This window comes from Trichosurus vulpecula, chromosome 3 (genome assembly GCF_011100635.1).
Source record: "Trichosurus vulpecula isolate mTriVul1 chromosome 3, mTriVul1.pri, whole genome shotgun sequence".
Taxonomy (NCBI): Eukaryota; Metazoa; Chordata; class Mammalia; order Diprotodontia; family Phalangeridae; genus Trichosurus; species Trichosurus vulpecula.
In genome coordinates, this window is record NC_050575.1 from 102,397,907 (window position 1) to 102,405,811 (window position 7,905).

Here is a 7,905-nt window from a genome sequence, read left to right on the forward strand (position 1 = left end):
GCTCACAGCAGACTAAAGGGTTTGCGGAGCAGTCCTGCCCCAAGCACGAATTTCATCTTTGGACAAGGTGATGTCTCCCCAACACAGGAAGGAATATTTATTTCCTTGTACTCAAGCAAAAAGCCGTCTTCCATTTCTGGAATTTCTAAATGTTCCAGCAGTCACGGGAAAATGGTTCTTGAAAAATCAGAGTATTGTATCCATCTGAAAGGAGGCCAGGGTATCTAAAGAGGCAGAATGAAAGCAGGGCTGCATGAATGCTGGTCTTAAAAGTCAGGAGACACCGGGGTTCAGATCCTAGCTCTGATGTTCTCTGGGCATGTGAATTTGGACAGGTCACTAAGCTTCAATTTCATAATCTGAAAATTTTGATAATTTGAAAGTTTTGATAATTTATGGGTTAGGAAGTGATACTTTTGACCCTTTGGCACAAAAGTTTGTTGTAAAGAAAGCACTTTGCAAACCTAAAAATCCTAGAAATTCTAAAGGGAGATGTAACGTTTGTAGTGGAAAGAGTGCTAGATATGGATTCAGATCCCAACAGCTACTAATTACCCGCATGACCCTGGGTAAGTCACTTACCCTCTGTCTGCCTCAGTTATCTTCAACTATAAAATGGGAAGAATTATAACATCCACCTCCCAGGGTGGTTATGAGAAAATGAGAAAAAATTTGTGAAGTGCTTAGCATAGTGCCTGGCACACAGTAAGCGCTTAATAAATGCTTGTTCTCTTCCTACTTTCTGGCTCTAGATCTGTGATTCGATGCCTCAGTCGTCTCAATAGTCCCTTCCGGCTTGTAATGTGTGATTTTATCACTGTGAGACTCATTTGAATGAACTGGGGCAACTATGTGTCACAGTGGATGGAGCCCAGGGCCTGGAGTCAGGAAGACCTGAGTTCAAAACCAGCCTTAGATACCTGCTAGCTGGGCAAGGCACTTCACCCTGTTTGCCTCAGTTTCGTTATCTATAAAATAAGATGGAGAAGGACATGGCAAACCACTCCAGTATCTTTCCCAAGAAAACCCCACATGGGATCATGAAAAGTTGGATACGACTGAAATGACCAAACAGCAAGAAGACTAAGAAGGGCCATGATCATTGTCTTCAACTTCGTGAGGGGATGTCATGGGAAAGTGGGATTCCACCTGTCCTGCTGGCCCCCAAGGGCAGAATCCCTTGTGTTACTGGGGAGCAGCAACAAGTGGAAGCTGGGGAGAGGCAGATTTGGGCCCAATATTGGAAAGAATTTCCTTACAATTATAGATGTCACAAAGTGAAACCGACTTCCCGGGAAGGTAATGAACTCTCCACCTTTAAGAAGCTCCTGGATGACCCCTGAGCAGGAACATTGACGAGGTCATGGCTACTCAGGTTTAGGTTTGAATGAATGGCCTCTAGGTCCAGCTCTAAGATTCTGTGACTCTGATCTGTCAACTCTGAAGACTTGGGTTCTGGTCATAGATCTATGAAAGGACTTTAGAGATTGCTTCATCCAGCCCCCTCATTCTATAGACGAGGAAACAGAAGCCCAAGAGGTTATAGGATCATAGATTTGAACCAGAAAGGACATGAAGACCTCCAATTAGCAGGTGTCTGAGGCCAGATTTGAAACTCAGATCCATCTGACCCCAAGTGTAGTCCCCTGTCCATGACTCCATGCCAAAGTCACCCAGGTAGTCAATAGCATGGCCAAGATGTGAACACAGACCCATAAATTTGTCCAGGGAGCCATGCTACCTCTCTTCTAGGATCAACTCTTCCTTCTATATTCTTTCCTCCCACAGTTTCCTTGATCCAATGCTCTCTGGACTCTTCCTACTTCTCTGACAGATCCTTTCTCTTTCAATGGCTCCTCTCTCCCCTCTCTACCCTTCAATGTGTCACCCAGTGGTTCGCTCCTTACTCCAGTGACTTCACCTCTCACCTCTATGCAGGAGACCACCAAGTCTTCTTCTCTACATCCATCCTTAATCTTCCAGTTCCATATCTCTGACATGACCTCCCTCCCACTCCTCAGTGCCCCATCTCAGCTCATCAGGAACCCTGGGAGATTGAACTCAGCCATCTGTAAGGCCCCTTCCTATTCTCACATTCCATGGTTCAGAATGACTGAGGTGGGGGAGGGAAGAAGCAAGGGAAGTGGGGCCTGGGAGGGGCGATTTGGGAGGATTTGTATATTGTCGGTAGAAAGTAAAATAAGACAAAGCATCCAGGTGAAAGGGGTTTAGAATTATTCTGTTTGGGCTCAGAAGGAAAAGCATCCAGGAGCAATGCCTTGAATTTAGAGAGAAGCAAATTTCGGCTCAGAACAATAATAACGATAATGATAAGGAATTAGGAGGAAACCCCTGACCTTTCAGGCCCAGGATCCCCGTTCTGCCACTTAACTGCCTGCTCGACCTGGAGCTAGTTTTTCCCCCTCTCTGGGCCTCTGCTTCCTCATCTGTAAAATGAGGGGTTTGGACGAAACGACCTCTAAGTTCCTTTCCAGCTCCAAATCCTATCGTCAGTTCAGGATTGTTTTTAAGATTAATGTTTGTGTTTCAGCATTAACAAAGCTTAAATGGACCGGAATTAGTTTAGAGATTAAAAGCAAATGTGTGCTCCTAGAAACAAGAAATGGGGGAAAACAGGTACCAGACTGCAGGAAGAGGCTGCGCAGGCAAAGGACTATGGCAATAAATTGGCTGAGTTGAGGAGAGGCTCACTATAGAAAGTAGGACAGCCTTGGGTAAGGAGATGCTGTCAGAGAGATAAAAGCAAAAACACCGAGGTATTGGGAGAAAATGTTGTTACTTTGGGTCTTTTTTTAAAAATTGCTTCTGAAGTTGATAGGAAATATGTGGGTGAGAGAAAAGCAGAAGTCAGCATGACCTGGGTTCAAGTCATGATTCAAACCAAGGGCAGTTTATCATCATCACAGCCCCATCTGCATGGTGTTTTGTTTTGTTTTGTTTTTACAGTTGACAAAGAGCTTTCCAAATAATGGCTCTGTGAGGTGGAGAGTGCAAGGACTATTAGAACTCCCATCTATTCCCCTCCTCAGAAAGGGGAGGGACTTGCCTAAGCTCACACAGCAAGTAAATAGCAAAGCCTGATTTCCAGAAAGAGCCTGCACTTCCTACTGTACCACACTGCCTCCCTGAAGAGAAGGTGTAGGGAGGAGGAAGGAGCAGCTGGAACATGAGGTCCATTGAATCAGTACCTGGGGAGGAAGGAATTGGAAAATTATACAGTATTGCCTCCCTTGCTTCTCTGGAGACTCTCCAACTTGAGTATCTCAATCAGCCAGGAATTAGGAGAAGAGCAAATGAGGCCCCTAAGCACCCAAAACATATGCCACAAAGTTCATGCACCAGAGCTCAGGTCATAGGACCCAGCCAGCCAGGAGCTGTGAATTAGCTCTTTGCCATGTGTCCTCTCGCTGAGTCTAAACCCACTTTCCTCATACTTGGGGAGAGTTCATCTCAGCCTTTTGGGGGATGTTGTTATACTTAGGTCCTTGATATACCTTTTCTTCGTAAAAGCTAATTGGTGTTGATCAAGTAAATGATATTGGTGAGATGTTAGCTGGTTAAATGACCATCCATGGGAGCACAGTAGTGGGGGCTCATAAACAACGGTATTAAAAATCAACCCTTATCTTTCAAAGTTACCCCCTTGAACTCTAAAGGGAGAAGTAGCCAGCCACTCTCTGGGCTCCCAACCTGTCAATGTGAGTGGGAGCTGGGCTTGTGAGCCTATATGTAGCTTGTACTACCTATGACACGAAGTTCCTCCTAATTTACCCACTTTCTATTATACCTCTTGTCTTCAATTCACTTTGCCTTGATCTTCTTATCTTTGTGTGTGTTGTATTGTCCCAGTAAAAGATTAGCTCCTTGAGGACAGAGACTGTTTTATTTTGGGCTTTTATCCCCACTGCCTAGAAGAAGCACACTCTTGTACATAGTGGAAGCTTAATAAATGTTTCCTTAATTGAAAAGAATGAAATAGCTTTGAAGCCCCTCACAATCCTGGTCACTCTCTCCTGGACCAATCTGCAAAGTGCGATGGGAAGAGTGATGAGCTTGCAATCAGGAGACGTGAGTTCAAATCCCAGTTCTGACATTTGCTGTGTGACCCCAGGCAGGTCACATGTCCTGTGTGTTTTCCATTTAAAAAATGGAGACAAGAATGCTTGCACTGTCTGGACATGTAGCAAAGCAGGCAGAAAGAGCACTGGACCTAGAACCAGGCAGCTGGCTTCAAATGATGACACTGACACTTAGAAGCTAGATGACTGTGAGCAAGTCCCCTGATCTCCCTGGGCCTCGGTTTCCCTATCTGTAGGTTGGACTGGGACAATTTCCAAGCTTCAGATCCTTTGATGCTATGACCCTGTTCATTGAATGGTGGCGGAAAGAGCTTTGCAAACCTTAGGGTGGTATGGAAATGGGAGACAGTGTTAAGATTATTTGTCAGTAAGTGAAATCCAGTGTGGTTAGACATGGGCTACCTCCCTGCCCCTGCTTAATGAGTCACTTGGGGCGTCTTCATTTTACAAGGAAACAAGCCTACCGTGTGGTAAGCTGGAGAAACCTGAAAAAAGCCCAGGGGCTTCCTTGGATTTGGAAATCCTCCCCCTGAGACCTGTTCCCTGCCAGGCCCCCAGGATCCTTCGTCTGGACAGATGGTGTCTGTTTCAGACCAGTGCTCAGATCACTGCAAGGGAAATTGCTGATCCAAATGAGCACAAAAAGGATGAAAAGAAACCTGCCATGTTCCCCAGAAGTGAAGGGGACAAGCCTGAGAACAGTGCCCAAATGGAACCAGCCTTGGCAGCTGTTTCTGTCTTGGGAGGTAGTGAGGTCCCTATCATTGGAGAATTCCCTTTCATCAGAGGTCATTAAGTACAGACTGGAGAATCACTGTCAGGGTGCTTGTGGAAGGAGATTTCCATTCAGGTGGAGCTGGGGTAGATGACTTCTGAGGTCTCTCCCAAATCTTACATTGTGTAATTCTCAAAATCCCCTCCCAGTGACTCTGAGGCCCTGTTCAGGATTCCATGAGCCCACCATGGTGCCCTCTGCAAAATGAGGGTTGATGTGATTCCAGAGGACTGACAGTGATCTATGCCACCCTGCTCCTGACAGAGAGGTGATGGATTCAAGAAGCAGAATTAGACGTACATTTTTGGACATGGACAATGTATGAATTAGTCCTGTTTGACTGCATATTTGTTATGAGGGTTTTCTTTTTTCCTTTTAATTTGAGAGGGAGTAGGAGGGAGAAAAAAATAATTATTTGTTCATTTAAAAATAAAATAAAATAACTTGCAACAGCCACCCTAACCATAACGAATTTAGACTAGCTGATGGCAATAGTTCCCATTTCTGTAATCTTTTAAGGATTGCAAAGTGTATTCTTTACAATAACCCTTGAAACAGGCAGTGTAAGCATCAGGATACTCGTTTTTATGTATAGGGAAACTGAGTCTCAGGGAAGACAAATGACTTCTCCAAAGCTGCATACATAGCTAGTAACAGAATCAGGATCTGAACCCAGAGTTTTCAACTTCCAGTTCAAAATTCTTTCCTCTGCCCCACAAACACCATAGATGGCTTCTAAGGCTCCTTCTAGCACTAACATTCTGTGACTCCTTCCTATGCCAAAAAAGGAATTGGGTCAGAGGGTGAGTGGCTCAGCTCACTTATTCCCATCACTTTACCTGACAGATATGTTAAGCCTCAATTTCTTCATCTGCAAAACGGGGGCAGTACTTCCTTGCCCTGCCTCCTTCTCGTGGCTTTTGTGAGGATCCAGTGAAAGAAGGAGAACTATTCTTCATTTCAATTCAATGACCCACCAGTCAACAAGCATGTACTAAGTACTTGTTGTGTGCCAGGTACAGTCTAGCTAACTAGGTGCCCTCGTGCCAAACACAGGGGATACAAAGCTGGAGAGGAGCTCACTGCAGGGATTCTAATGGGGGACACAGCCTACGTACCTGTGTATGTGATAGAGTGAGATGAAGGCTCAGGAGAAATCATCCTTTTCAGCTGGGGTTGTGGAAGAGGGAGGGTGATCAGGAGGCAGGACGGGAGCCGAGCCTTAAAGGAAGAAAAAGATTCTGCAAGTAAGAGATGGGGAGGAAGCACATCTCGGGCATGGGAGAAGGCTTGCATGAATGCCCCGAGGTGGGAGACAGCATGTTGAATGTGGGGAACAGCTTGACTGGAATACAGAGTGTGGGAAAGGAAGTAAAGTAAAATAAGGCTGGGAAAGTAGGTTGGCACTGGATCGGGCAGGGCCTCAAAGCAGGCTGAGAAGTATCCATTTTATCCTAGAGACAATAGGGAGCCACCGAAAGTTTTTCCTCAGAGCAGTGAAATGGTCATATCCACGAATAAGGAAGTTTATTTTGGCAACTGTATGAAGGATGAATTGGGAAGGGAAGAGGCTCAAGGTAGGAAGAGCCATCGGGCTATTTGTGACCAAATGATGAGGCCTGAACTTGGGTGGTGGTCCTGTCAATGGAGTAGGAGGAAAAGAGGTGATCAGGAGAGCCCCTGGTCATTTAAATGGATTCCCCCAGTCAACTTGATGGCATTACAGGGTACAAGCTTCTGTTGAAAGGCATCTAAGGGGACCGCCCCCCTGAAGAGCAGATGTGCCCACTGGTTCCTTACTGAGAAGATACAGGGAACACCTGATGATTGAGTGACTGGCACACACAAGTCAGTACATTCCTGTAAAAAGGAGCCAGCCATCTCTGTGGGTCGTAAGAGGGAGCTGACAGACCACCCAGGGTTCTCTTGGGCTTCCTTTTCTTCTCCTGTAGTTCAGACCAGCTGAAGCCTAAGGGGTCCTACAGTTGCCATGGAGGCACAGTCTCCTCCCTTCAGGAAATGGAAGCCCTGGGGCTACGTTTCATGTGCTTCTATTTGGCCTGAGAGAAGTGATCCCAAGAGTAGATTCCTCCAGCTCTGAACATGGTAATATCCAGGGCAAGAAGAGATTTCCTGCAGAAGCAGATGTGTGCATGCCCACTTGACCTAAGAGAAGAGCCCCAGCTTTGGGGTTTGCAGAGTGGGCAACTCCAAGTTCAAGAGCTCAGGAACTAGACCTTCTAGAGCAGAGGTTCTTAACCTAGGGTTCACAGACGCCCCCAAGGAGTCCATGGACAGATTTCAGGGGGCCCATGAACTTGAATGGGGAAGAAAAGTACATATCTATTATTACTAAATTCTAATTGATATTTAGCATTTACATAAAAGAGGAATTTTTAAAATATGTATGTATAAAATATATAATGTATGTGAAATATGTATACATGTATATTTACACATATGTATATATTTTATATACCCTATATATGCATTATGTGTATGTATGTGCATATACATACACACGCACGTGTACACACACATACACGCATATACACACACACACATATCCTGAGAAGGGCTCTATAGGTTTCACCAGACTGCCAGATGAATCCCTGTCACAAAAAAGGTTAAGAACCCCCAATTTAGAGAGAGAAAGGGTTTCCTGATGCAGCCTGTGTCTTGGAGAAAGAATACCCACCTTGATCCTGAATACCATCCTACTAGGAGGGCAAAGCCAGTGAATCCACCTCAGTCACCCAGGCTCAGTGGAAGCCTTGGAGTCATCTTCTTTTCCTCCTCTCTCACACTCACCCCCCAGATCCAGCCCATTGTCATGTACCTTCACATTTTTCATATTTTCTCTCCACTCACACAGCTGGCGCCCTAGCCCAGGCCCTCATCAGCCTTTTGCCTGGATTGTGGCAATTGCTTCCTATTTGGTTCCCATGCCCATCTCACCCAACTCCAATCCACCTTCCACTTAGCTGCCAAAGTGATTTTCCTAAAGCTTAGGTCTGAACATGACATCCT